Here is a 27915-nt window from a genome sequence, read left to right as displayed (position 1 = left end):
TGCTCACAGAACAAAGGACTGAGCGAATACCAGAGGAGAGCCAGCTGGCAGTGGACTGGCCCATTGCCCACTGCAGGCAGGGAGGCAGGCAGGTGACAGCCAGAGCTGAAAGGCAAGAGGCAACCTCGGCCTCAGAGATGGCATCCTCTACCAAACTGTGAGCAGGCTCCTGGTTGCTAACTAAGTCTTCCTGGGATCCTGGATGGTTGACATCCACCAGGCAGGTCGCAGACAAAGATCAGCTCGCCAGAGGAGACACACAGCACACCTGAGACAGCGCTCCCATTATGCACCGGAGAAACCGAGTGGCTAGGACCAGGGAGGTGATAAGATGCACTGCTCCACCTGGGGAGAGGGTGGTCGCAAAGCACCTGGTTGCCTGAACTGCTCGGACCTGGGAAGGGCACAAAACGCAGGGCCAACCGAGTCTGTGCCTTTGTGAAATACCCAAGAACCTGAACCTGAGTAGCTTAGACCTGGGAAATGCACGCAACCAAGGGCCCACTTTAGACAGTTCCTGCAGAGCAACCTGGAGCCTGAGCAGTGTAGACTGGGAAAGCACACACTCCGTGAGCAGGGGCAAACCCAGTGTGGCTGAGACACTGCAAGTACTCCCCACACACGCCAGTGATATTTGTTTGCAGTGTTCCTCCCTCCCCTCAGCAAAATTGAACAAGTTAGCCTAAATAAGTGACCACCTTCGCCCCCTTGTGTCAGGGTGGAAGTTAGATACTGAAGAGACTTGCAAACAGAAAGCCAAAATAAACAAAGAAGGTGTAACCACTTTGGAAGTGACAGGTGCAACAGATTAAAACCCGGTAATTAGCATGGACTACACTGAAAGGGACCTATAGACCTTGAGAAGAAGTATAAGCTGGAACAAGGAACTATCTGAAACTGAACTGACCCCACACTGCCCTCAACAGCTCCAGAGAAATTCCTAGATATATTTTACTCTTATCATTTTACAATTTTTTTAATTTTTAAGTTCTTTATTACTTCTTTAATTTTCATTTTTGAAACCTATTACCTTGCAAAAAAACCCCCTACTTTTAAAGCAAATTACATATATATATATACATATAACTTTTGCAATTTTGTCTTGTTTTTTTTTTTAATATTTTTGAGAGTCTAATCTCTACTCTAGATTTTTAATCTTTGCTTTTTGGTATTTGTTATCAATTTTGTACCTTTAAGAATCCAATCTTCAGTATCCATTTTTACTTAGGAGTGTGATTACTGGCTTGATTGCTCTCTCCCTTTTTGACTCTCCTTTTTCTCCCCCAGGTCACCTCTATCTCTTCCCTCCCCCTTCTCTACTCTGTGAATCTCTTTGGGTGTTCCAGGCTGTGGAGAACTCTTAGGAAACTGATCATTGGCAAGATTGGTCTCTCTCCTTTTGCCTCCCCCTCCTCTCCCCCTGGACACCTCTATCTTCTTCCTCCCTCTTTTCTCTGTGGAACTCCATGAAACTCTCTGAGTGTTCCAGACTGTGGAGAGCAAATAGGGAATTGATTACTGGCTAGATTGCTCTTTCCCTTTTTGATTCCTCCTCTTCTCCTGGTCAACTCTATCTCCCTCCTCCCTCTTCTCCTCTCCATGTAACTCTGTGAACCTCTCTGGGTGTCCCTCAATGTGGAGAATCTTTTCACCATTAACCTAGATGTTTTATCATCGGTGCTGTATGGATGGAGAAGTCTTGAGGCTACTGTAAGAATAAGACTGAAAACCAGAGGCAGGAGGCTTAAATCCAAAACTTGAGAACAGCATAAAACTCCTGACTCTAGGGAATATTAATTGACAAGAGCTCATCCAAAAGCCTCCATACCTACACCAAAACCAAGCTCCACCCAAGAGCCAACAAGTTTCAGAGCAAGACATACCAAGCTAATTCACCAGCAACATAGGAACATAGCCATGAACATTGAAATACAGGCGGCCAAAAGTCACAGCAAACTCATAGACACTTCAAAATTCACTACTGGACACTTGATTGCACTCCTGAGAGAAGAGATCCAGCCCCACCCACCAGAACACCGATGCAAGCTTCCCTAACCAGGAAACCTGGAAAAGTCACTCATCCAACCCCACCCATAGGGAGCAACCACCACAATAAAAAGGAACGACAAACTTCCAGCATAGGGAAAGGCCACCCCAAACACAGTAACCTAAACAAGATGAAAATGCAGGGAAATATTCAGCAGATAAAGGAACATGATAAAAGCCCAGTAACCCAAACAAAAGAGGAGGGGATAGGGAGTCAACTTGAAAAAGAATTGAAAAAGATAGTAAATTGAAAAAGACTTGAAAAAGATAGTAAAAATCATCCAAAATCTTGAAAACAAAATGGAGTTAAAGATAACTAGTCTGGAGACAAGGATTGAGAAGATGTAAGAAAAGTTTAACAAAGACCTAGAAGAAATAAAAGAGTCAATCAATAATGAATAATGCAATAACTGAAATCAAAAGCACTCTGGAGGGAACCAACAGTAGAATAACTGAGGCAGAAGATAAGATAAGTGAGGCGGAAGACAGAATGGTGGAAATAAATGAAGCAGAGAGGAAAAAATAAAAAAGAATTAAAAGAAATGAGGACAACCTCAGAGACCTCTGGACAATGTTAAATGCCCCACATTCAAATATAGGAGTCCCAGAAGAAGAAGACAAAAAGAACGGCCATGAGAAAATACTTGAGAAGATAATAGTTGAAAACTTCCCTAAAATGGGGAAGGAAATAATCACCCAAATCCAAAAACCCCAGAGAGTCCCAAACAGGATAAACCCAAGGGGAAACACGCCAAGACACATATTAATCAAATTTTAAAAGATCAAACACAAAGAACAAATATTAAAAGCAGCAAGGGAAAAACAACAAATAACTGAGAAGGGGAGTCCCATAAGGATAACCGCTGACCTTTCAATCAACCTTCTTCAGGCAAGAAGGGAATGGAACGACACACTTAAAGTAATGAAAGAGAAAAACCTACAACCCAGATTACTGTACCCAGCAAAGATTTCATTCAAATAGGAAGGAGAAATCAAAAGCTTTACAGACGAACAAAAGCTGAGAGAATTCAGCACCACCAAACCAGCTCTCCAACAAATGCTAAAGGATCTTCTCTCGACAGGAAACACAGAAAAGATGTATAAACTTGAACCCAAAACAACAAAGTAAATGACAACAGGATCATACTTATCAATAATTACCTTAAATGTAAATGGGTTGAATGCCCCAACCAAAGACTGGCTGAATGGATATAAAAACAAGACCCCTATATATGTTGTCTACAAGAGACCCACCTCAAAACAAGGGAGACATACAGACTGAAAGTGAAGGGCTGGAAAAAGATATTTCATGCAAATGGAGACCAAAAGAAAGCAGGAGTAGCAATACTCATATCAGATAAAATAGACTTTGAAATAAAGGCCGTGAAAAGAGACAAAGAAAAACATTACATAATGATCAAAGGATCAGTCCAAGAAGAAGATATAACAATTATAAATATATATGCACCCAACATGGGAGCACCACAATATGTAAGACAAATGCTAACAAGTATGAAAGGGGAAATTAACAGTAACACAATAATAGTGAGAGACTTTAATAGCCCACTCACACCTATAGATAGATCAACTAAAGAGAAAATTAGCAAGGAAACACAAACTTTAAATGATACAATGGACCAGTTAGATCTAATTGATATCTATAGGACATTTCAACCTAAACCAACGAATTTCAACTTTTTCTCAAGTGCACACAGAACCTTCTCCAGGATAGATCACATCCTGGGCCATAAATCTAGCCCTGGTAAATTCAAAAAAATTGAAATCATCTCAAGCATATTTTCTGATCACAATACAGTAAGATTAGATGTCAACTACAGGAAAAAAAAAACTATTAAAAATAAAAACATATGAAGGTTACACAACACACTTCTGAATAACCGACAAATCACAGAAGAAATCAAAATATGCATAGAAACAAATGAAAGTGAAAACACAAAAACTATTCAGATTCAGATTAAGATCAGTCACTTAGTCATGTCCGACTCTGAGACCCCATGAATTGCAGCACGCCAGGCCTTCCTGTCCATCACCAACTCCCAGAGTTCACTCAAATTCACATCCATCGAGTCGGTGATGCCATCCAGCCATCTCATCCTGTGTCGTCCCCTTTTCCTCCTGCCCCCAATCCCTCCCAGCATCAGTCTTTTCCAATGAGTCAACTCTTCTCATGAGGTGGCCAAAGTACTGGAGTTTCAGCTTTAGCATCATTCCTTCCAAAGAACACCCAGCGCTGATCTCCTTTAGAATGGACTAGTTGGATCTCCTTGCAGTCCAAGGGACTCTCAAGCTTTGGGCTGGTGCACTGGGACAACCCAGAGGGATGGTACAGGGAGGGAGGAAGGAGGAGGGTTCAGGATGGGGAACACGTGTATACCTGTGGTGTATTCATGTTGATATATGGCAAAACCAATACAATGTTGTGAAGTTAAAAAATAAAATTAAATTAAAAAAAAAGTCTTCTCCAACCCCACAGTTCAAAAGCATCAATTCTTCAGCACTCAGCTTTCTTCACGGTCCAACTCTCGCATCCATACATGACGACTGGAAAAACCACAACACCTATGGGATTCACTAAAAGCAGTGCTAAGGGGAAGGTTCATAGCAATACAAGCCTACCTCAAAAAACAGGAGAAAAATCAAATAAATCAGATAACTATCCACCTAAAGCAACTAGAAAAGAAGAAATGAAGCACCACAGCATTAGTAGAAGGAAAGAAATTATGAAAATTAGGGTAGAAATAAGTGCAAAAGAAACAAAAGAGAACATAGCAAAAATCAACAAAGCCAAAAGCTGGTTCTTTGAGAAGATAAATAAAATAGACAAACCATTAGCCAGACTCATCAAGAAAAAAAGGGAGAAGAATCAAATCAACAAAATTAAAAATGAAAATGGAGAAATCACAACAGACAACACAGAAATACAAAGGATCATAACAGACTACTATCAGCAATTATATGCCAATAAAATGGACAACTTGGAAGAAGTGGACAAATTCTTTAAAAAGTATAACTTTCAAAAACAGAACCAAGAAGAAACAGAAAATCTTAACCAACCCATCACAAGCACAGAAATCGAAACTGTAATCAGAAATCTTCCAACAAAAAAAAAGCCCAGGACCAGATGGCTTCACAGCTGAATTCTACAATAAATTTAGAAAAGAGGTATCCTACTCAAACTCCTCCAGAAAATTTCAGAGGAAGGTAAACTTCCAAACTCAATCCTTGAGGCTACCATCACCCTAATACCAACACATGACAAAGATGCCACAAAGAAAACTACAGACCAATATCAATGATGAACATAGACGCAAAAATCCTTAACAAAATTCTAGCAAACAGAATCCAACAACATATTAAAAAGATGATACATTATGACCAAGTGGGCTTTTATCCCATGGATGCAAGGATTCTTCAATATTCGCAAATCAATCAATGTGATACACCACATTAACAAATTGAAAAATAAAATCCATATGATTATCTCAATAGATGCAGAGAAAGCCTTTGACAAAATTCAGCATCCATTTATGATAAAACCCTCCAGAAAGCAGGCTTAGAAGAAACATACCTCAACATAATAAAAGCCATATATGATAAACCCACAGTATATGTTATCCTCAATGGTGAAAAATTGAAAGCATTTCCCCTAAAGTCAGGAACAAGACAAAGATGCCAACTTTCACCATTACTATTCAACATAGTCTTGGAAGTTTTAGCCAGAGCAATCAGAGAAGAAAAAGAAATCAAAGGAATCCAGATTGAAAAAGAAGCAAAACTCTCACTATTTGCAGATGATATGATCCTCTGCATAGAAAACCCTAATGACTCCACCAGAAAATTACTAGAGCTAACGAACGAATATAGTAAAGTTGTAGGATATATAATTGACACACAGAAATCCCTTGCATTCCTATACGCTAACAATGAGAAAACAGAAATAGAAATTAAGGAAACAATTCCATTCATCATTGCAACGAAAAGAATAAAATACTTAGGAATAAATCTATCTAAAGAAACAAAAGACCTATATATAGAAAACTTAAAAACACTGTTGAAAGAAATCAAAGATGACACATATCAATGGATAAATATACCATGTTCATGGATCAGAAGAATAAATATAGTGAAAATGCAAATACTACCAAAGCAATCTATAGATTCAATGCAATCCCTATCAAGCTACCAGTGTTATTTTTCAGAGAACTAGAACAAATAATTTCACAATTTGTATGGAAATACAAAAAGCTTCTAATAGCCAAAGTAATCTTGAGAAAGAAGAATGGAACTGGAGGAATCAATCTGCCTGAACTCAGGCTACACTATAAAGCTATAGTCATCAAGACAGTATGGTACTGGCACAAGACAGAAACATACATCGATGGAACAAAATAGAAAGCCCAGAGAAAAATCCACATACCACTGAACACCTTTGACTGTGTGGATCACATTAAACTGTGGAAAATTCTGAAAGAGATGGGAATACCAGACCACCTGACCTGCCTCTTGAGAATCCTATATGCAGGTCAGGAAGCAACAGTTAGAACTGGACATGGAACAACAGACTGGTTCCAAGTAGGAAAAGGAGTACGTCAAGGCTGTATATTGTCACCCTGTTTATTTAACTTATATGCAGAATACACCATGAGAAACGCTGGGCTGGAAGAAGCACAAGCTGGAATCAAGATTGCCAGGAAAATATAAATAACTTCAGATATGCAGATGACACCACCCTTATGGCAGAAAGTGAAGAGAAACTAAAAAGCCTCTTGATGAAAGTGAAAGAAGAGAGTGAAAAAGTTGGCTTAAAGCTCAACATTCATAAAACTAAGATTGTGGCATCTGGGCCCATCACTTCATGGCAAATAGATGGGGAAACAGTGGAAACAGTGTCAGACTTTATTTTTCAGGGCTTCAAAATCACTGCAGATGGTGATTGCAGCCCTGAAATTAAAAGACACTTTCTCCTTGGAAGGAAAGTTATGACCAACCTAGAGAGCATATTCAAAAGCAGAGACTACTTTGCCAACAAAGGTCCATCTAGTCAAGGCTATGGTTTTTCCAGTAGTCATGTATGGATGTGAGAGTTGGACTGTTAAGAAAGCTGAGCACTGAAGAATTGATGCTTTTGAACTGTGGTGTTGGAGAAGACTCTTGAAAGTCCCTTGGACTGCAAGGAGATCCAACCAGTCCATTCTGAAGGAGATCAGCCCTGGGTGTTCTTTGGAAGGAATGATGCTAAAGCTGAAACTCCAGTACTTCGGCCACCTCATGCTAAGAGTTGACTTACTGGAAAAGACTCTGATGCTGGGAGGGATTGGGGGCAGGAGAAGGGACGCCAGAGGATGAGATGGCTAGATGGCATCACCGACTCGATGGATGTGAGTTTGAGTGAACTCTGGGAGTTGGTGATGGACAGGGAGGCCTGGTGTGCTGCGATTCATGGGGTCACAAAGAGTCGGACACTAGTGACCTGAACTGAACTGATGAACACCTTATCTTTTACAAAAGATGCAAGAATATACAATGGAGAAAAGACAATCTCTTTAACAGTGGGTGCTGGGAAAACTGGTCAACCATCTCTAAAAGAGTGAAACTAGAACACTTTTTAACACCATACAGGAAAATAAACTCAAAATGGATTAAAGGTATAAATGTAAGACCAGAAACTATAAAACTCCTAGAGGAAAACATAGGCAAAACACTCTCTGAGGTAAATCATAGCAGGATCGTCTATGACCCAACTCCCACAGTAATGGAAATAAAAGCAAGACTAAACAAATGGGATCCAATTAAGCTTCAAAGCTTTTGCACAAGGAAGGAAACTATAAGCAAGGTGAAAAGACAGCCTTCAGAATGGGAGAAAATAATTGCAAATGAAGCAACTGACAAAAAAGAATTAATCTCAAAAATATACAAGCAGCTCCCGCAGCTCAGTTCCAGAAAACTAAGTAACCCAATCAAAAAATGGGCCAAAGAACTAAACAGACATTTCTCCAAAGAAGACATACAGATAGCTAACAAACTCATGAAAAGATGCTCAACATCACTCATTATCAGAGAAATGCAAATCAGAACCACAATGAGGTACCATCTCAAGTTGGTGAGAATGGCTGCTATCCAAAAGTCTACAAAAAATAAATGCTGGAGAGGGTGTGGAGAAAAGAGTACCCTCTTAGACTGTTGGTGGGATGCAAACTAGTACAGCCACCATGGAGAACAGTGTGGAGATTCCTTAAAAAACTGGAAATAGACCTGCCATATGACCCAGCAATCCCACTTCTGGGCATACACACCAAGGAAATCAGAATAGAAAAGACATGTGTACCCCAATGTTCATCACAACACTGTTTACAATAGCCAGGATATGGAAGCAACCTAGATGCCCATGAGCAGACGAATGGATAAGAAAGCTGTGGTACATATACACAATGGAATATTACTTGGCTATTAAAAAGAATGCATTTGAATCAGTTCTAATGAGGTGGATGAAACTGGAGCCTATTATACAGAGTGAAGTAAGTCAGTATTCAGTTCAGTTCAGTTGCTCAGTCATGTCCAACTCTTTGCAACCCCATGAACTGCAGCACACCAGGCCTCCCTTTCCATTGCCAACTCCCGGAGTTTACTCAAACTCATGTCCATTGAGTCGGTGATGCCATGCAACCATCTCATCCTCTGTCATCCCCTTCTCCTCCTGCCTTCAATCTTTCCCAACATCAGGGTCTTTTCCAATGAATCAGTTCTTCGCATTAGGTGACTTTTCTGGTGGCTCAGGTAGTAAAGCGTCTGCCTACAACATGGAAGACATGGGTTCAATCCTAGGACTGGGAAGATCTTCTGGAGAAGGAAATGGCAACCCAGTCCAGTATTCTTGCCTGGAAAATCCCATGGACATAAAAGCCTAGTAGGCTGCAGTCCATGGGGTTGCAAAGAGTCAGACATGACTGAGCAACTTCAGTTTCACACTCACTTTTTCAGTTCTTCGCATCAAGTGGCCAAAGTATTGGAGTTTCAGCTATAACATCAGTCCTTAGAATGAACACCCAGGACCGATTTCCCTTAGGATGAACTGGTTGGATCTCCTTGCAGTCCAAGGGACACTCAAGAGTCTTCTCCAACACCACAGTTCAAAAGCATCGATTCTTCTGCACTCAACCTTTTTATAGTTGGACTCTGACATCCATACATCACCACTGGAAGAACCTAGCCTTGACTAGACGGACCTTTGTTGGCAAAGTAATGTCTCTGCTTTTTAATATGCTGTCTAGGTTGGTCATAACTTTCCTTCCAAGGAGTAAGTGTCTTTTAATTTCATGGCTGCAATCACCATTTGCAGTGATTTTGGAGCCCAGAAAAATAAAGTCAGCCACTGTTTCCCCATCTATTTGCCATGACGTGATGGGACCAGATGCCATGATCTTCGTTTTCTGAATGTTGAGCTTTAAGCCAACTTTTTCACTCTCCTCTTTCACTTTCAGCAAGAGGCTTTTTAGTTCTTCAGTTCAATTCAGTTCAGTTCAGTCGCTTTCTGCCATAAGGGTGGTGTCATCTGCATATCTGAAGTTATTGATATTTCTCCCGGCAATCTTGATTCCAGCTTGTGCTTCATCCAACCTAGCATTTCTCATGATGTACTCAGCATATAAGTTAAATAAACAGGGTGACAAAATATAGCCTTGATGTACTCTTTTCCTATTTGTAACCAGTCTGTTGTTCCATGTCCAATTCTAACTGTTGCTTCCTGACCTGCATACAGGTTTCTCAAGAGGCACATCATATGGTCTGGTATTCCCATATCTTTCAGAATTCTCCACAGTTTATTGTGATCCACACAGTCAAAGGCTTTGGCATAGTCAATAAAGCAGAAATAGATGTTTTTCTAGAACTCTCTTGCTTTTTCGATGATCCAATGAATGTTCGCAATTTGATCTCTGGTTCCTCTGCATTTTCTAAAACCAGCCTGAACATCTGGAAGTTCACAGTTCACATATTGCTGAAGCCTGGCTTGGAGAATTTTGAACATTACTTTACTAGCGTGTGAGATGAGTACAATTGTGTGGTAGTTTGAACATTCTTTGGCATTGCCTTTCTTTGGGGTTGTAATGAAAACTGACCTTTTCTAGTCCTGTGGCCACTGCTGAGCTTTCCAAATCTGCTAGCATATTGAGTGCAGCACTTTCACAGCATCATCTTTTAGGATTTGAAATAGCTCAGCTGGAGTTCCAACACCTGCACCAGCTTTGTTCATATCACCTTCACTATCTTTGTTCATAGTGATGCTTCCTAAGGCCCACTTAACTTGCACTCCGGGATGTCTGGCTCTAGGTGAGTGATTATACCATCATGGTTATCTGGGTCATTAAGATCATTTTTGTAAAATTCTGTGTAATCTTGCCACCTTTTCTTAATATCTTTTGCTTCAGTTAGATCCATACCATTTCTGTCCTTTATTGTGCCCATCTTTGCATGAAATTTTCCCTTAGTATCTCTAATTTTCTTGAGGTCTCTAGTCATCAGTATATAGGTAGTATCTAAAGCCATAGGATTAATTAAAGTCACCTAAGGAATAGTGTCGAAGAAGGCAATGGCACCCCACTCCAGTACTTTTGCCTAGAAAATCCCATGGACGGAGGAGCCTGGTAGGCTACAGTCCATGGGGTCGCTAGAGTCAGACACGACTGAGCAACTTCACTTTCACTTTTAACTTTCATGCATTGCAGAAGGAAATGGCAACCCACTCCAGTGTTCTTGCCTAGAGAATCCCAGGGACGGGGAAGCCTGATGGGCTGCCGTCTATGGGGTCACACAGAGGCGGACACAACTGAAGTGACTTAGCAGCAGCAAGGTACAGTGTGTGGCTTCCCTGGATGCTCAGTCGTAAAAATCTGCCTGCCAATGTAGAAGATGCAGATTCAGTCCCCATGTTAGGAAGATCCCCTGGAGGAAAAAATGACAACCCATTCCAGTATTCTTGCTGGAAAAAAATCCCATGGACAAAGGAGTCTGGCAGGCTACAGCCCATGGCTAGCAAAGAATCTGACACAACTGAGCCACTGAGCACACACACCCACACAAGATAGAGTGTAAATAAGATAAAGAGAAGAGGAGCAAGGACTGAGATATATAGGACCCTCCAATATATAGAGGCCAAAGTGATGAGAAGGTACCAACAAAAGGCACTAAAGGGAGGCCAAGGAAAAGAGAAGGAAACCCAAAACTTGTGGTGTCTCAGAAACCAAGTAAGGAAAATGCTTCAAGGATAAAGTGACAGACAATGTCAAAAGCTGTCAGTAAGCCTGACTTGTGGACACAGCTGGGGAAGGAGAGTGTGGAACAAATTGAGAGAGTAGCATGGAAACATACATTACCATACATAAAATAGATAGCTGGTGGGAATTTGCTCTATGATGCAAGGAGCTCAAATCTGGTGGTCTGTGACAACCTAGAGGGGTGGGATTGGGTGGGAAGGAGGTTCAAGAGGAAGGAGACATATGTTTACCTAAGACTGATTCATGTTGATGTATGGCAGAAACCAACACAATATTGTAAAGCAATTATCCTTCAATTAAAAATAAATTAAAAAAAAAAAAAAAGCTGTCGATAGGCCAAGTAAGATGAGGCCCGAGAATGGTCTAATAAGTTTGGCAAACTGAAGATAACTGGTAACATTGATAAGGGAATAAGTGGAATGTCTGGAGCAAAACAGATTAAAATGGGTTCAGGAAAAAAATGGAAAGGTAAAAATTAGAGACAATGAGTATGGATAATTCTCTTGAGACTTTTGCAATGAAAGAACATAAGGTGCTCTTGCTAGGAGGAAGTCACTCATTTCTTCCCTTTGAAGACATGAATGGAGAACATTTTACATAAAGGCTTGATACTGTTGTTACTTGGATTTTGGTCATACCTGCTTAATAACAGTAAATGTTCTTATTTGAAGGATGCAGGCTACAGTATTTTAGGATTGTATTGATCCTTATCAAAGCATACCATACCAAGGCAGAACATTTTTCTGAGACAATTAGAAACGATCACAGTTGAGTTTCACCAGTGAATATTTTAACAAATACTTCACATCTGCTCAAATTGTTTTACTAAGGTATCTGCATCTTCTCACATTTCCAATGAAATATTATTTTTAAAAGCCTGCAATTTTTCCAGACTATTGAACATCTTTTCTTTTCATCTATTTGCAATCTGGGATTTCATTCGTTTTCTTCTAAATTTGTCTTCTGCAGCAAAAGTAACAACAAAATAAACAACTTTATATTTTTATAAGGTGCTTTAAAATTTGGCTATTGGTCTAGAAATATGACTGAAGATCAGAATGAAGGTATATCAGAAATTCTGGTTCTAGGGAACATAAAACCTATATGGTATTTTGAAAACTTTGAAACAAAGGGATCAAATAATAAAACTATACAAACTCCCAAAGGGTTCCAGTAAATGCACATCTTTAAGCAAGAGGATTTGTATTCTGGCTTAGATTGGCAGTCTATTTGAAACTCAGCATAGAGGGTCCTATTTCATCATTCATGCTCTTGCTGTTTGTTTCTTCTCCCACAGATCTCTCACCTTCTTTCCTTATATTCTTTTTCTACTTTCTCCCTCTTTTCCTCTTTCTTATTGTTTTTTTTTCTTTTCCATTAGGTGGAAATAAATATATATTTTTTTATTTCTGGCTGTCCTTAATTTAAAAAGACTATAGCATTCTCTCTTTGGAGCTTCCCTGGTAGCTCAGCTGGTAAAGAATCCGCCTGCAATGCAGGAGACCCCGGTTTGATTCTTGGGTCAGGAAGATCCCCTAGAGAAGGGATAAGCTACCCATTCAAAAATTCCTGGGCTTCCCGGTGGCTCAGATGGTAAAGAATCCACCTGCAGTGCAGGATACCTGGGTTTGATCTCTGGGTTGGCAAGATCCCCTGGAGGAGGGCATGGCAACCCACTCCAGAATTCCTGCCTGGAGAGTCCCCATGGACAGACGTGCCTGGCAGGCTACAGTCCATTTGGTTGCAAAGAGTCAGACCAAGTGACTAAGCACAGCACATTCCCTTTTCTTAATATATTTTCCTTAATTCTTTGGCTTCAGAATATTTTCCAAGCATTACTTGAAGATTAGGCCAGTTTTGTAACCTTGTAAGTTTACTTTTTAAAAGTGTTTATGACCAAGAAAGTTCTTTTTTACTTGTATGTGGGCAGACCTTCATTGTTTTTCACTGGGCTGACTGCCCTTCATAAAAACGAATTTCCTGCTTTAAGAGGACTGGTTCTTTATCTGCTTAAAAGCTCTAAATTCACTTCATAATTTTAAGTGGTAAATCTGCCTACTCACCCACTTTCTCACTGTTTTGGGTAGCTGCTTTTGAGCATGGGTTAGACAACGTTTCCTAAATGACTTCAGAGTCTTCTCATCAAAATAGAACCTCAGAGTGTCTATTTTTATGGCTTGTGCCTTTGATTGCTGTATTGGTGCTGACATGGTCATAGGCATCCATCCAGATCTTCATTTCACAGACATTTCCTAAGCATTCATCTTTGCACTCAAGGCTACAGATATGAAAATGACCTAGATACGGAGTTCCCTGCCATCAAGTTTACTGAAGGAGAGCAAAAAAGAAAAACAAAACAAACAACAGAGTAACTCAAAACACACTTATCAGAATGGCCAAATTCAGGACACTGAGGACAATAATAAATGTTGATAAGGCTGTGAAGCAAGAAGAACTCTCATTTATTGCTGGTAGGAATGCAAAATGGTACAGCCACTTTGGAAGATAATTTGGCAATTTTTCACAAAACTAAACAAATTATTACCATATGATCCAGCAGTCATGCTCTTTGGTTATTTACCAAAAGGAGTTGAAAATTTATGTGTACACAAAAACCTGCATACAAATATTTATAGCAGCTATATTCACAACTGCAAAAACTTGGAAGCAACCAAGATGTCACTCAGTTCATTCATGCAAAGGGCAACATTTAAATGATGTAGCACTTCCTATGGCTGGAGTCTCCAATCAGATATCTGAGGAAAACATCATACTGATCCATCCCACCCATAAATATTATAATCACAAAATGCTGAAATAGAAACTTTACACAGTGACAAAATACAATGTGACAACAGTTCAGTATTCCTCCTTGTGGCCTTCAAAGTCCTTACTGTTCTAAATAAGTGCCAGAGAATGCTCTCTGGCCATTTGGAGTTTCTGCTAATATGAGAAACTTACAGGTACCATAGCCCTCTCCCCTCCACCATGAGCTGCTGTTGCCACAGTTTTCTGAATGATGTTCTAATGGTGTATGCATATAGTTTTAGTCCAATGCTGTTTCACCTTTTTCATATGTTGACAGCTCATCCACATGCTTTGTTTATTCTCAAAATGTCCTGGAGTTCAAATTCTCAATGAATCAGTACTAATTCCAATAATAACCTACACTGTTCTTCCTGCCAAAGTGCCGGATAAATAAAATGGCTGATTCCAAAGACAGAAAGTAATCACTGCTGGATGAGCAAGGTCAAACGTACCTAGAGAAAATAACTATTTGTAGTAGAATCAAACCTAGAAAAGCATGGCTTTGCCTTCCTTTGATGGGCCATCCATGGGAGAGTTAGAATGAACAATTCCTTCTACCCTCCAACCTTGTTTCATTCCTTAGAAATGGGCAGTTTGCTCTTCAGGCATCCCTAGGCCCTCTTGATTCTCTTGGTTGTTGTTTAGTCACTCAGTCACATCTGATGCTTTGCAACCCCACGGACTGTAGCCCACCAGGCTCCTCTTTCCATGGAATTCTCCAGGCAAGAATACTGGAGTGGGTTGTCATTTCCTACTCCAGGGGATCTTCTGACCAAGGGAGTGAACCCGGGTCTCTTGCACTGGCAGCCAGATTCTTTATCAGTGAGCCACCAAGGATGCCCCAATTCTCTCCATACTTACTAACAAAAGAATTATATATATATATATTCTCAGTTCTGTTCAGTTCAGTCGCTCAGTCGTGTCTGACTCTTTGTGACCCCATGAATCACAGCACGCCAGGCCTCCCTGTTCATCACCAACTCCCGGAGTTCACTCAGACTCACATCCATCGAGTCAGTGATGCCATCGAGCCATCTCATCCTCTGTCGTCCCCTTCTCCTCCTGCCCCCTATCCATCCCAACATCAGAGTCTTTTCCAATGAGTCAGCTCTTTGCATGAGGTGGCCAAAGTACTGGAGTTTCAGCTTTAGCATCATTCCTTCCAAAGAAACCCCAGGGCTGATCTCCTTCAGAAAGGACTGGTTGGAGATTATATATATAAATTTACACACAAAAAACATACTTGGCTTCCACCGTCTATCACCATGGCTTATATGTAGATGAGAAAACAGGCCAGAAAAGTTAACTGATTTTCCCATAATCCCCTTTCACTCTAGCTTACATTTTAAGTACTGTCACTGTGATGATTTTTCAGCTTTGCAACAGTTTGATTGCTTTTTCCAAATCCATTTGGCAGACTTTGCCTTCTTCCTTTCTTTGTTAAATCTAGATTAGCTCCCATACTCTCAAACTAAAACTGCCCCTTTGCCTGTTTGTCCTAACTTCCTAGGAAAATCCCAACCAATAAAACTAGTTCAACTTTCAGGCTTTCTCTGGGCCCATACCTGAGAAAGTGAGTGCTGAAAGAATAAATCTCACAATAGATTAATTCCATGATAAAGTTATAATATTCAATTTTAAAGGAACCCACAGTACTGCTCAGAAACACTATTATATGCCTCTGTTTAGCTTTATTCCATTCTTGACAATAATTATAAACTTCTTCCAGTATCTTCCATCCTCTCATTTCCTCTCTCTTGATCTCAGCACATGACTTTGTCTCTTTAAAAGCAAAACTGAATAAGGACCTGTTAGATAGCACAGGGAACACTTCTCAATGCTCTATAATGATCTATATGGGAAAAGAATCTTAAAAAGTGAATATATGTATATGTATAACTGATACACTTTGCTGTACACCTGATACCAACACAACATTGTTAATCAACTATACTCTAATAAAAATTTTAACAAATAAATAAAAACAAAAGTGAAACTATTGTATGGAGATTTCCCTCATTTTCTTGATTCCACATTTTCCCCATATCCTCTCTTCCTTCCCTACTGTTATAAAAAAAAGAGTATATTCCCTACTAAGGTAAAACTCTTCATGTGTGTTTCAGACTCCAACTTTGATCACATTATCAGGGTCCTTATAATTTAATATTTTCTTTTCTCCTATATCTTCAGAGAAGGGATAGCAAACAACTTCAGTATTCTTGACTCGAGAATCCCATGAACAGTATAAAAAGGCAAAAGGATATGACACCAGAGGCTTAAGCTCAAAACCTGAGAACACCAGAGAACTCCTGACTCCAGGGAAAATTAATCTACAAGAGATCATCCAAAAGCCTCCATTACAAGCACCAAGCACCACCCAAGAGCCAACAAGTTCCAGAGCAAGACATACCATGCAAATTCTCCAGGAACACAGGAACATAGGTTTTTTGTATTTCCATACAAATTGTGAAATCATTTGTTCTAGTTCTCTGAAAAATACCGTTGCTAACTTGATAGGGATTGCATTGAATTTATAGATTGCTTTGGGAAGTATACTCATTTTCACTATATTGATTCTTCCAATCCATGAGCATGGTATTTTTCTCCATCTATTTGTGTCCTCTTTGATTTTTTTTTTCTTCTAATTTTATTTTATTTTTAATCTTTACATAATTGTATTAGTTTTGCCAAATATCAAAATGAATCCGCCACAGGTATACATGTGTTCCCCATCCCGAACCCTCCTCCCTCCTCCCTCCTCATACCAACCCTCTGGGTCGTCCCAGTGCACCAGCCCCAAGCATCCAGCATCATGCATCGAACCTGGACTGGCAACTCGTTTCCTACATGATATTTTACATGTTTCAATGCCACTCTCCCAAATCTTCCCACCCTCTCCCTCTCCCACAGAGTCCATAAGACTGTTCTATACATCAGTGTCTCTTTTGCTGTCTCGTATACAGAGTTATTGTTACCATCTTTCTAAATTCCATATATATGCGTTAGCATACTGTATTTATGTTTTTCCTTCTGGCTTACTTCACTCTGTATAATAGGCTCCAGTTTCATCCACCTCATTAGAACTGATTCAAATGTATTCTTTTTAATGGCTGAGTAATACTCCATTGTGTATATGTACCACAGCTTTCTTATCCATTCATCTGCTGATGGACATCTAGGTTGCTTCCATGTCCTGGCTATTATAAACAGTGCTGCGATGAACATTGGGGTACACGTGTCTCTTTCCCTTCTGGTTTCCTCAGTGAGTATGCCCAGCAGTGGGATTGCTGGATCATAGGGCAGTTCTATTTCCAGTTTTTTAAGGAATCTCCACACTGTTCTCCATAGTGGCTGTACTAGGTTGCATTCCCACCAACAGTGTAAGAGGGTTCCCTTTTCTCCACACCCTCTCCAGCATTTATTATTTGTAGACTTTTGGATCGCAGCCATTCTGACTGGTGTGAAATGGTACCTCATAGTGGTTTTGATTTGCATTTTTCTGATAATGAGTGATGTTGAGCATCTTTTCATGTGTTTGTTAGCCATCTGTATGTCTTCTTTGGAGAAATGTCTATTTAGTTCTTTGGCCCATTTTTTGATTGGGTCGTTTATTTTTCTGGAATGGAGCTGCAAGAGTTTCTTGTGTATTTTTGAGATTAATTCTTTATCAGTTGCTTCATTTGCTATTATTTTCTCCCATTCTGAAGGCTGTCTTTTCACCTTACTTATAGTTTCCTTTGTTGTGCAGAAGCTCTTAATTTTAATTAGGTCCCATTTGTTTATTTTTGCTTTTATTTCCAATGTTCTGGGAGGTGAGTCATAGAGGTTCCTGCTGTGATTTATGTAGGAGAGTGTTTTGCCTATGTTCTCCTCTAGGAGTTTTATAGTTTCTGGTCTTACATTTAGATCTTTAATCCATTTTGAGTTTATTTTGTGTATGGTGTTAGAAAGTGTTCTAGTTTAATTCTTTTACAAGTGCTTGACCAGTTTTCCCAGCACCACTTGTTAGAGAGATTATCTTTAATCCATTGTATATTCTTGCCTCCTTTGTCAAAGATAAGGTGTCCATAGGTGCATGGATTTATCTCTAGGCTTTCTATTTTGTTCCATTGATCTATATTTCTGTCTTTGTGCCAGTACCATACTGTCTTGATGACTGTGGCTTTGTAGTAGAGCCTGAAGTCAGGCAGGTTGATTCCTCTAGTTCCATTCTTCTTTCTCAAGATTGCTTTGGCTATTCGAGGTTTTCTGTATTTCCATACAAATTGTGAAGTTATTTGTTCTAACTCTGTGAAGAATACCATTGGTAGCTTGATAGGGATTGCATTGAATCTATACATTGCTTTGGGTAGTATACTCATTTTCACTATATTGATTCTTCCGATCCATGAACACGGTATATTTCTCCATCTATTTGTGTCCTCTTTGATTTCTTTCACCAGTGTTTTATAGTTTTCTATATATGGGTCTTTTGTTTCTTTAGGTAGATATAGTCCCAAGTATTTTATTTTTTTCTTTGCAATGGTGAATGAAATTGTTTCCTTAATTTCTCTTTCTGTTTTCTCTCCCCCAGCCATACATTGTTATACATTGTTACTGTATAGGAATGTAAGGGATTTCTATGTGTTAATTTTATATCCTGCAACTTTACTGTATTCATTGATAAGCTCTAGTAATTTTCTGGTGGAGTCTTCAGGGTTTTTTATGTAGAGGATCATGTCATCTGCAAACAGTGAGAGTTTTACTTCTTCTTTTCCAATCTGGATTCCTTTTATTTCTTTTGCTGCTCTGATTGCTATGGCCAAAACCATGTTGAATAGTAGTGGTAAGAGTGGGCACCCTTGTCTTGTTCCTGGCTTTAGGGGAAATGCTTTCAATTTTTCACCATTGAGGATAATGTTTGCTGTGGGTTTGTCATATATAGCTTTAATTATGTTGAGGTATGTTCCTTCTATTCCTGCTTTCTGAAGGGTTTTTTTTTTTTTTAAATCATAAATGGATGTTGAATTTTGTCAAAGGCTTTCTCTTCATCTATTGAGATAATCATATGGTTTTTATTTTTCAATTTGTTAATGTGGTGTGTTGCATTGATTGATTTGCAGATATTAAAGAATCCTCGCATCCCTGGGATAAAGCCCACTTGGTCATGATGTATGATCTTTCTAATATGTTGTTGGATTCTGTTTGCTAGAGTTTAGTTAGGGATTTTTGTATCTATGTTCACCAGTGATATTGGCCTGTAGTTTTCTTTTTTTTGTGGCATCTTTGTCTGGTTTTGGTATTAGGGTGATGGTGGCCTCATAGAATGAGTTTGGAAGTTACCCTTCCTCTGCAGTTTTCTGGAAGAGTTTGAGTAGGATAGGTGTTAGCTCTTCTCTAAATTTTTGGTAGAATTCAGCTGTGAGGCCATCTGGTCCTGGGCTTTTGTTTGTTGGAAGATTTCTGATTACAGTTCCAATTTCCATGCTTGTGATGGGTCTGTTAAGATTTTCTATTTCTTCCTGGTTCAGTTTTGGAAAGTTATACTTTTCTAAGAATTTGTCCATTTTTTCCAAGTTGTCCATTTTACTGGCATATAGTTGGTGATAGTAGTCTCTTATGATCGTTTGTATTTCTGTGTTGTTTAGCCTCCATATGTTGGAATTTTTAATAGTTTTTTTTTTTTTTTTTTTGCCTCCTGTAATTGACATCTAATCTTACTGCACTGTTGTCAGAAAAGATTCTTCGAACAATTTCAATTTTTTTGAATTTACCAAGGCTAGATTTATGGCCCAGGATGTGATCTATCCTGGAGAAGGTTCTGTGTGCACTTGAGAAAAAGGTGAAATTCATTGTTTTGGAGTGAAATGTCCAATAGATATCAATTAGGTCTAACTGGTCCAGTGTATTGTTTAAAGTTTGTGTTTCCTTATTAATTTTCTCTTTAGTTGATCTATCCATAGATGTGAGTGGGGTATTAAAGTCTCCCACTATTATTGTGTTTTTGTTAATTTCCCCTTTCATACTTGGTAGCATTTACCTTACCTATTGCAGTGCTCCTATGTTGGGTGCATATATATTTATAATTGTTATATCTTCTTCTTGGATTGATCCTTTGATCATTATGTAGTGTCCTTTTTTGTCTCTTTTCACAGTGTTTATTTTAAAGTTTATTTTATCTGTTATGAGTATTGCTACTCCTGCCTTCTTTTGGTCTCCATTTGTGTGAAATATCTTTTTCCAGCCCTTCACTTTCAGTCTGTGTGTCCCTTGTTTTGAGGTGGGTCTCTTGTAGACAGCATATATAGGGGTCTTGTTTTTGTGTCCATTCAGCCAGTCTTTGTCTTTTGTGGGGGCATTCAACTCATTTACATTTTTTTAAATTTTATTTTATTTTAAAACTTTACATAATTGTATTATTTTTGCCAAATATCAAAATGAATCCACCACAGGTATACATGTGTTCCCCATCCTGAACCCTCCTCCCTCCTCCCTCCCCATACCATCCCTCTGGGTCGTCTCAGTGCACTAGCCCCAAGCATCCAGTATCGTGCATTGAACCTGGACTGGCAACTCGTTTCTTACATGATCTTTTACATGTTTTAATGTCATTCTCCCAAATCTTCCCACCCTCTCCCTCTCCCACAGAGTCCATAAGACTGTTCTACATTTACATTTAAGGTAATTATTGATAAACATGATCCCGTTGCCGTTTACTTTGTTGTTTTGGGTTCGAGTTTAAACACGTTTTCTGTGTTTCCTGTCTAGAGAAGATCCTTTAACATTTGTTGAAGAGCTGGTTTGGTGGTGCTGAATTCTCTCAGCTTTTGCTTGTCTGTAAAGCTTTTGATTTCTCCTTCATATTTGAATGAGATCCTTGCTGGGTACAGTAATCTGGGTTGTAGATTTTTCTCTTTCATCAATTTAAGTATTTCCTGCCATTCCCTCCTGGCCTGAAGAGTTTCTATTGAAATATCAGCTGTTATCCTTATTGGAATCCCATTGTGTGTTATTTGTTGTTTTTCCCTTGCTGCTTTTAATATTGTTCTTTGTGTTTGATCTTTGTTAATTTCATTACTATGTGTCTTGGTGCATTTCACTTTGTGTTTATCCTTTTTGGGATTCTCTGGGTTTTGGTCCTAAACCTCCTGCCTCTGGTTTTCAGTCTCATTCTTACCGTAGCCTCAAGACTTCTCCATCCATACAGCACTGAAGAGAAAACATCTGCATTCATGGTGAAAAGATTCTCCACAGTGAGGGATACCCAGAGAGGTTCACAGAATTACATGGAGAGGAGAAGAGGGAGGAGGGAGATAGAGGTGACCAGGAGGAGAAGAGGGGGAGTCAAAAGGGGAGAGAGCATTCTAGCCAGTAATCAATTTCCTATGTGGTCTCCACAGTCTGGAACCCTCAGAGAGATTTATAGAGTTCCATAGAGAAGAGGAGAGGGAGTAAGGAGATATAGGTGACCGGGAGGTGAAAGGGGGGAATCAAAAGGAGAGAGACAGATCTAGGTGGCAGTCAGTTTCCTAAGTGTTCTCCACAGCCTGGAACACACACAGAGATTCCCAGAGTTGGGTAGAGAAGAGAAGGGGGAGGGAAGAGATGGTGGTGACGTGGGGGAGAAAAAGGAGAGTCAAAGTGGGAGAGAGCAATCAAGCCAATAATCACACTCCTAAGTAAAATTGGGTACTGAAGATTGGATTCTTAAAGGTAAAAAATTGATAAAAAATACCAAAGAGCAAATATTAAAAATCTAGAGGTTAGACTCTCAAAAATACAATATTAAAGAAACAAAACAGAATCACACAAATTATAAAAAATATATATGAAGTTTGCTTTAAACACAAGGTCTTTTTTTTGCAAGGTAATAGTGGGTTATAAAAAGGAAAATTAAAGGAGTAATAGAGAACTTAAAAATAAAATTAAAAAAAGTTTTAAAAATGATAATAGTAAAATATATCTAGGAATTTCTCTGGAGCCATTGCAGGAAGTTGGGATTAGTTCAATTTGAGATAGTTCCTTGTTCCAGCTTATACTTCTCAAGATCTATCGGCCCCTTCCAATGTCCTTGGTGCTAACTACAGCGTTTTAATCTGTTGCATCTGTCACTTCCAAAGCGGTTCTCTGTGTTTATTTTGGCTTCTTCTGTTTGCAGTTCTCTTCAGCGTCTAATTTCTGCCCTGACAGAATGGGGCAAAGGTGGTAACTTATTTAGGCTCACTTGTTCAGTCCTGCTGTGGGGAGGGAGAAACACTGCAAACAAATATCACTGGCGTGTGTGGGGAGTGCTCGCAGTGTCTTGGCCACACTGGGTTTGCACCCATGCACAGCGTGTATTCTTTCCTGGTCTACACTGCTCAGGCTCCCGGTTGGTCTGCAGGAGAACTATCTAAAGCGGGCCCTGTGTTGCGTGCATTTCCCAGGTCTAAGCCACTTAGGTTCATGTTCTCGGGTACTCCACAAAGGCACACACTTGGTTGGGCCTGTGTTTTGTGCCCTTCCCAGGTCTGAGCAGCTCAGGCGACCAGGTGCTTGGTGAGCACACTCTCCCCAGGTGGGGTACCTCTTATCGCCTCCCCCGTCCCAGCCACTCGGTTTCCTTGGTGTGTAGCGGGCGCACCCTCTCAGGTGTGCTGTATGTCTCCTCTGGGGAGCTGATCCCCGGCTGTGACCATCCCAGCAGATGTCAACTGTCCAGAATCCCAGGAAGTCTTGGTTAGCAACTGGGAGGCTGCTCTCAGTTTGGTAGAGGATGCTGTCTCTGGGGCTGGGGTTGCCCCTTTCTGGCTCTAGCTATTGCCTGCTTGCCTCCCTGCCTCTGGTGGGTGATGGACAGTCTGCACCTGCTAGCTCTCCTCTGGTATTCGCTGAGTCCTTTGTTCTGTGAGCCGGCCCAGCAGTGCGTTAGGTTAGGTTTTTTTGCGGGATAGTTCTCTCTCTCTCTTTTTTTCCCTCTCTCTCTGGCTATCCCACAGTTTGGATTGCTGTCTCACATTAGCTCCCTCAGGTTGCCCTCAGGGCAGGTCCTTACCCTAAGCAATGCAGCCCGTGCTTCCCCGTTCAGCCCCCGCTTGCTGGTGGCAGATGCCAGCGTCTGGGCTACTTCTCTGCTGGGAGTTGCTGTTAGGCACATAATCTGTGGGTTTTATTTATTTATTTAATTTTCCTCCCGGTTATGTTGCCTTCTGAGATTCCAAACTCCCCACAGACCTGCCGGTGAGAGGGTTTCCTGGTGTTTGGAAACTTCTCCTCTTTTAAGACTCCCTTCCCGGGAAAGGTCTCCATCCGTAACTCTTTTGTCTCACTTTTTATCTTTTATATTTTGTTCTACCTCCTTTTGAAGACAATGGGCTCCCTTTCTGGGTGCCTTATGTCCTCTGCCTGTGTTCAGAAGTTATTTTGTGGAATTTGCTCAGCGTTCAAATAATCTTTCGGTGAATCTGTGGAGAGGAAAGTGGTTTCCCTGTTCTATTCCTCTGCCATCTTAGGACAGCCCCTGTTGATTCTTTTATGGGTCATGCTTTTTGTATGATGCCTAAGAACAATCAACAGTGACATAGAGCCGTTTACTGATTTGCTATAGGGTTGTTTCAGCATCATTTTTTAAAGTTACTATCTTTTCTTCATTTAATTGCCTTTATACATTTGTCAAATATTCATTGAACATATGTGTTTTCTCTCATTCTAGACTGTTTCTTCTGTTTCATTAATCTGGATTTCAGCTCTTTTTTCTATACCAAACTACCTTGAGTGCTGTAGCTTGAAATCTTAAAATAGAGTAATTGGGGCCCTCTACCTTTGTACTTTTAAAAATTATTTTTGGTTGATCTACCTCCTTTGTCATTTAATGTACATTTTATAATCTTGTTTTCAGCTACAAAGTAATCCTATAAGAATTGCATTTATTCTATCAGTTTAGAGAAAATGCGCTTGTAGAACCCTTATATGTGAGTTTTCATATCATAGGAATATAATATATCTGTCTGTTTAGGTTTTGTTTGATTTCTTTCAGCAGTCCTTTGTAGTTATCTGCATACTATTCCAGCACATATTTACTTAGATTTATTCCTGACATTTCACTTTTTGAGGCTATCATAAACTGTGTTTATGGAAATTTTGGTTTCCAAGTGTTCATTGATAGTACATATAAATAAAATTAATTTTTTGTACATTGACCTTGTTTTTTATGATGTAGCAAGAGTTATTACTTCTTGGAGCATTTTTAGATTCTTATTACTCTTTTTTATTCATTTTTTTCATTGGAGGATAATTGCATTATAATATTGTGTTGGCCTCTGCCATACATCAACATGAATGAGCCACAGGTGTACATTTGTCCTTTCCCTCCTGAATCTCCCTCCCATCTCCTATTCCATCTCACCCCTCTAGGTTGTCACAGGGCACTGGGCTGAGCTCCCTGTGTCACACAGCAAATTCCCATTTGCTATCTATTTTTATATTTCCATGCTATTCTCTCAGTTCATCCCACCCTCTGCTTCCCCCACCATGTCCACAAGTCTGTTCTCTATGTCTGTGTCTCTGTTGCTTCCCTGCAAATAGGTTCATCAGTACCATCTTTCTAGATTCCATATGCATTCATTAATATACAGTATCTGTCCTTCTCTTTCTGACTTACTTCACTTCACCCTGTATAATAGACTTTAGATTCATCCACCTCATTAGGACTGACTTGAATGTGTTCTTTTTATAGCTGAGTAATATTCCATTGTATATATGTACCACAATTTCTGTATCCATTCATCTGTGGATGGACGTCTAGATTTCTTCCATGTCCAAGCTATTGTAAAAAGTTCTACAACAAACATTGAGGTATATGTGTCTCTTTAAATTATGGTTTTCTCAGGATATATGTCCATTAGTGGGATTGTTGTGTCATATGGTAGTTCTATTCCTAGTTTTTTAAGGCATCCCCATACCATCCTCCATATTCTGTGTGTGTTCTAAGTCTCTTCAGTCTTGTCTGACTCTTTGTGACCCCATGGACTGTAGCCCACCAGGCTCCTCTGTCTATGGGATTCTCCAGGCAAGAATACTGGAGTGGGTTTCCATTTCCTCCTCCAGAGGATCTTCCTAACCCAGGGATTGAACCTGTATCTGTTAGTTTTCCTGCATTGTCAGGCAGGTTCTTTACCACTAGCGGTGCCTGGGAAGCCCCGGTTTCCTTAGTGACTGTACCATTTTACATTCCCACCAACAGTGTAAGAGGGTTCCCTTTTCTCCACATGCTCTCCAGCATTTATTGTTTATAGATTTTTTAATGATGATAATTCTGACTGATATGAGGTGATACCTTGTTATAATTTTGGTTTGTATTTCTCTAATAATGAGCAATGTTGAGCATCTTTTCACGTTTTTGTTGGCCATCTGTATGTCTTCTTTGGAGAAATGTCTTATTTGATTATGCTGTTTTTTTTTTTTTTTCTGGTATCAAGCTGCATGAGATGTTTGTATATTTTGGAGATTAATCCTTTGTCAGGTGTTTAATTTTCAATTATTTTCTCCTATTCTGAGAGTTGTCTTTTAATTTTGTTTGTTTCCTTTGATGTGCAAAAGCTTTTCAGTTAAAGTTTGTTTACTTTTGTTTTTATTTCCATTATTCTGCGTTGGGTCAAAGAGGATATTGCTGTGATGTATGTCAAAGGGTGTACTGCCTATGTTTTCCTATAAGAGCTTTCTAGTTTCTAGAAGTGAAAGTGAAAGTGAAAGTATTAGTTGCTCAGTCATGTCTACCTCTTTGCAACTTCTGGGACTATAGCCTGCCAGGCTCCTCTGTCATGGAATTTACCAGGCAAGATTACTGGAATGTGTTGCCATTCCCTTCTCAGGGGGATCTTCCTAACCCAGGGATCAAACCTGGGTTTTCTGCATTGCAGGCAGATTCTTTACCATCTGAGTCACCAGGGGAGCCCTAATATTTAAATCTTTAATTCATTTATTTGGGGGCATGATATTAGAAAGTGTTCTGCTGCTGCTGCTGCTAAGTCACTACAGTTGTGTCCAACTCTGTGCGACCCCATAGATGGCAGCGTACCAGGCTCCTCTGTCCCTGGGACTCTCAGGCAAGAACACTGGAGTGGGTTACCATTTCCTTCTCCAATGCACACATGCATGCTAAGTTGCTTCAGTTGTGTCCGACTCTGTGTGACCCCATGGACAGCAGCCCACCAGGTTCCTCTGTCCACAGTATTTTCCAGGCAAGAATACTGGAGTGGGTTGCCATTTCCTTCTCTAAGAAAGTGTTCTAGTTTCATTATTTTATATGTAGCTGTCCATTTTTCCTAGAACCATCTATTGGAGAAGCTATCTTTTCTCCATTGTAGATTCTCACCTGCTTTGTCAAAGATAATGTGCCCAGATGTGTATGGGTTTATCTCTGGGCTTTATATCTTGTTCCATTGGTTTATATTTCTGTTTTTGTGCCAATACCATACTGTCTTGATGACTATAGCTTTGTAGTATAGTCTTAAGTTAGAAAGGTTGATTCCTCCAGCTCCATTTTTTTTTTCCATGATTACTTTGGCTATTAGGGTTATTTTGTGTTTCCACACAAATTGTAGATTCTTATTACCCTTGTTACTTCTAGGAGCATTTTTAGATTCTTCATGAATTTCTATATAGATAGTCATATAATCTAAATAAGGGTGGATTTAATATTTTAAACTTAATGGGAATGATAACTGATAAAACAACATATCTTTGTCATTAATTTCAAATTTAATACTCATACAGATATACAAAGTAAATTATATGATTTGTCTTTTAAAATATATTGGTACTTGTTTCCTTGGCCCAGAATATGATCTATCTGGGTAAATGTTCTCTGTGTACTTGTAAAGACTATTCTGCTATTGCTGGGCAGAGTGTTCTACTAACTGTCAATTAGGCCAATTTGATTCATACAGTATTTCAAGTCTTCTATATCTTTATTGGGCTCCAAAATCACTGCAGATGGTGACTGCAGCATGAAATTAAAAGATGCTTGCTCCTTGGAAGTAAAGCTATGACTATTCTAGAGAGCATATTAAAAAGCAGAGACATTGCTTTGCTGACAAAGGTCTGTCTAGTCAAAGCTATGGTTTTTCCCGTAGCCATGTATGAATCTGAGAGTTGGACTATAAAGAAAGCTAAGCACTGAAGAATTGATGCTTTTGAATGGTGGTGTTGGAGAAGACTCTTGAGTCTAGTCAAAGCTATGGTTTTTCCTGTAGCCATGTATGGATGTGAGACTTGGACTATAAAGAAAGTTAAGCACCGAAGAATTGATGCTTTTGAATGGTGATGTTGGAGAAGACTCTTGAGAGTCCCTTGGACCACAAGGGGATCAAATCAGTCAGTCCTAAAGCAAATCAGTCCTGAATTTTCACTGAAAGGACTGATGCTGAAACTCCAATACTTTGGCCACCTAATGAGAAGAACTGACTCGCTGGAAAAGACCCTGATGCTGGGAAAGATTGAAGGCAAGAGAAGGGGACGACAGAGGATTAGATGGTTGGATGGTATCACCGACTCGATGGACATAAGTTTGAGCAAGCTCCGGGAGTTGGCATTGGACACGGAAACCTGGCGTGCTGCAGTCCATGGGGTTGCAAAGAGTTTGACACAATTGAGAGACTGAACTGATATCATTACTGATTTTCTGTCTGTGTATTCAACATGGTATTTAGAGAATTGTATTTAAGTCTTCAATCATGAATAACATTAAGTTTAACATTTTGTATTTTTTTTCTATTTCCTCTATATTTTGTTTCCTTTTTCCTTTTTTGCCCCT

At 39.6% G+C, this 27915-nt stretch overlaps 1 protein-coding gene across 12 annotated transcripts in view; it reads left to right on the top strand.

The window, feature by feature from the left end:
* The window catches only part of LOC147341495 (uncharacterized), a 786153-nt gene that overhangs the window by 647090 nt on the left and 111148 nt on the right, over positions 1-27915 (top strand). Inside the window, exon 8 of one of the 12 annotated variants that reach the window (XM_086387338.1) lies at positions 16335-16765. The exons of the other annotated variants lie outside the window; for them this stretch is intronic. The gene's annotated coding sequence lies outside the window, so the exon portion shown is untranslated. Of the gene's footprint in view, positions 1-16334; positions 16766-27915 lie in introns of those variants that run through there. 12 annotated transcript variants of the gene reach the window in all.

This window comes from Bos grunniens, chromosome X (assembly GCF_055505025.1).
Source record: "Bos grunniens cultivar Pamir isolate PY7600 chromosome X, Bosgru_T2T1.0, whole genome shotgun sequence".
In the NCBI taxonomy this organism is placed as follows: Eukaryota; Metazoa; Chordata; class Mammalia; order Artiodactyla; family Bovidae; genus Bos; species Bos grunniens.
The sequence above is the reverse complement of the archived record's forward strand: the minus strand, read 5'-3'. Positions and strand labels throughout refer to the sequence as shown.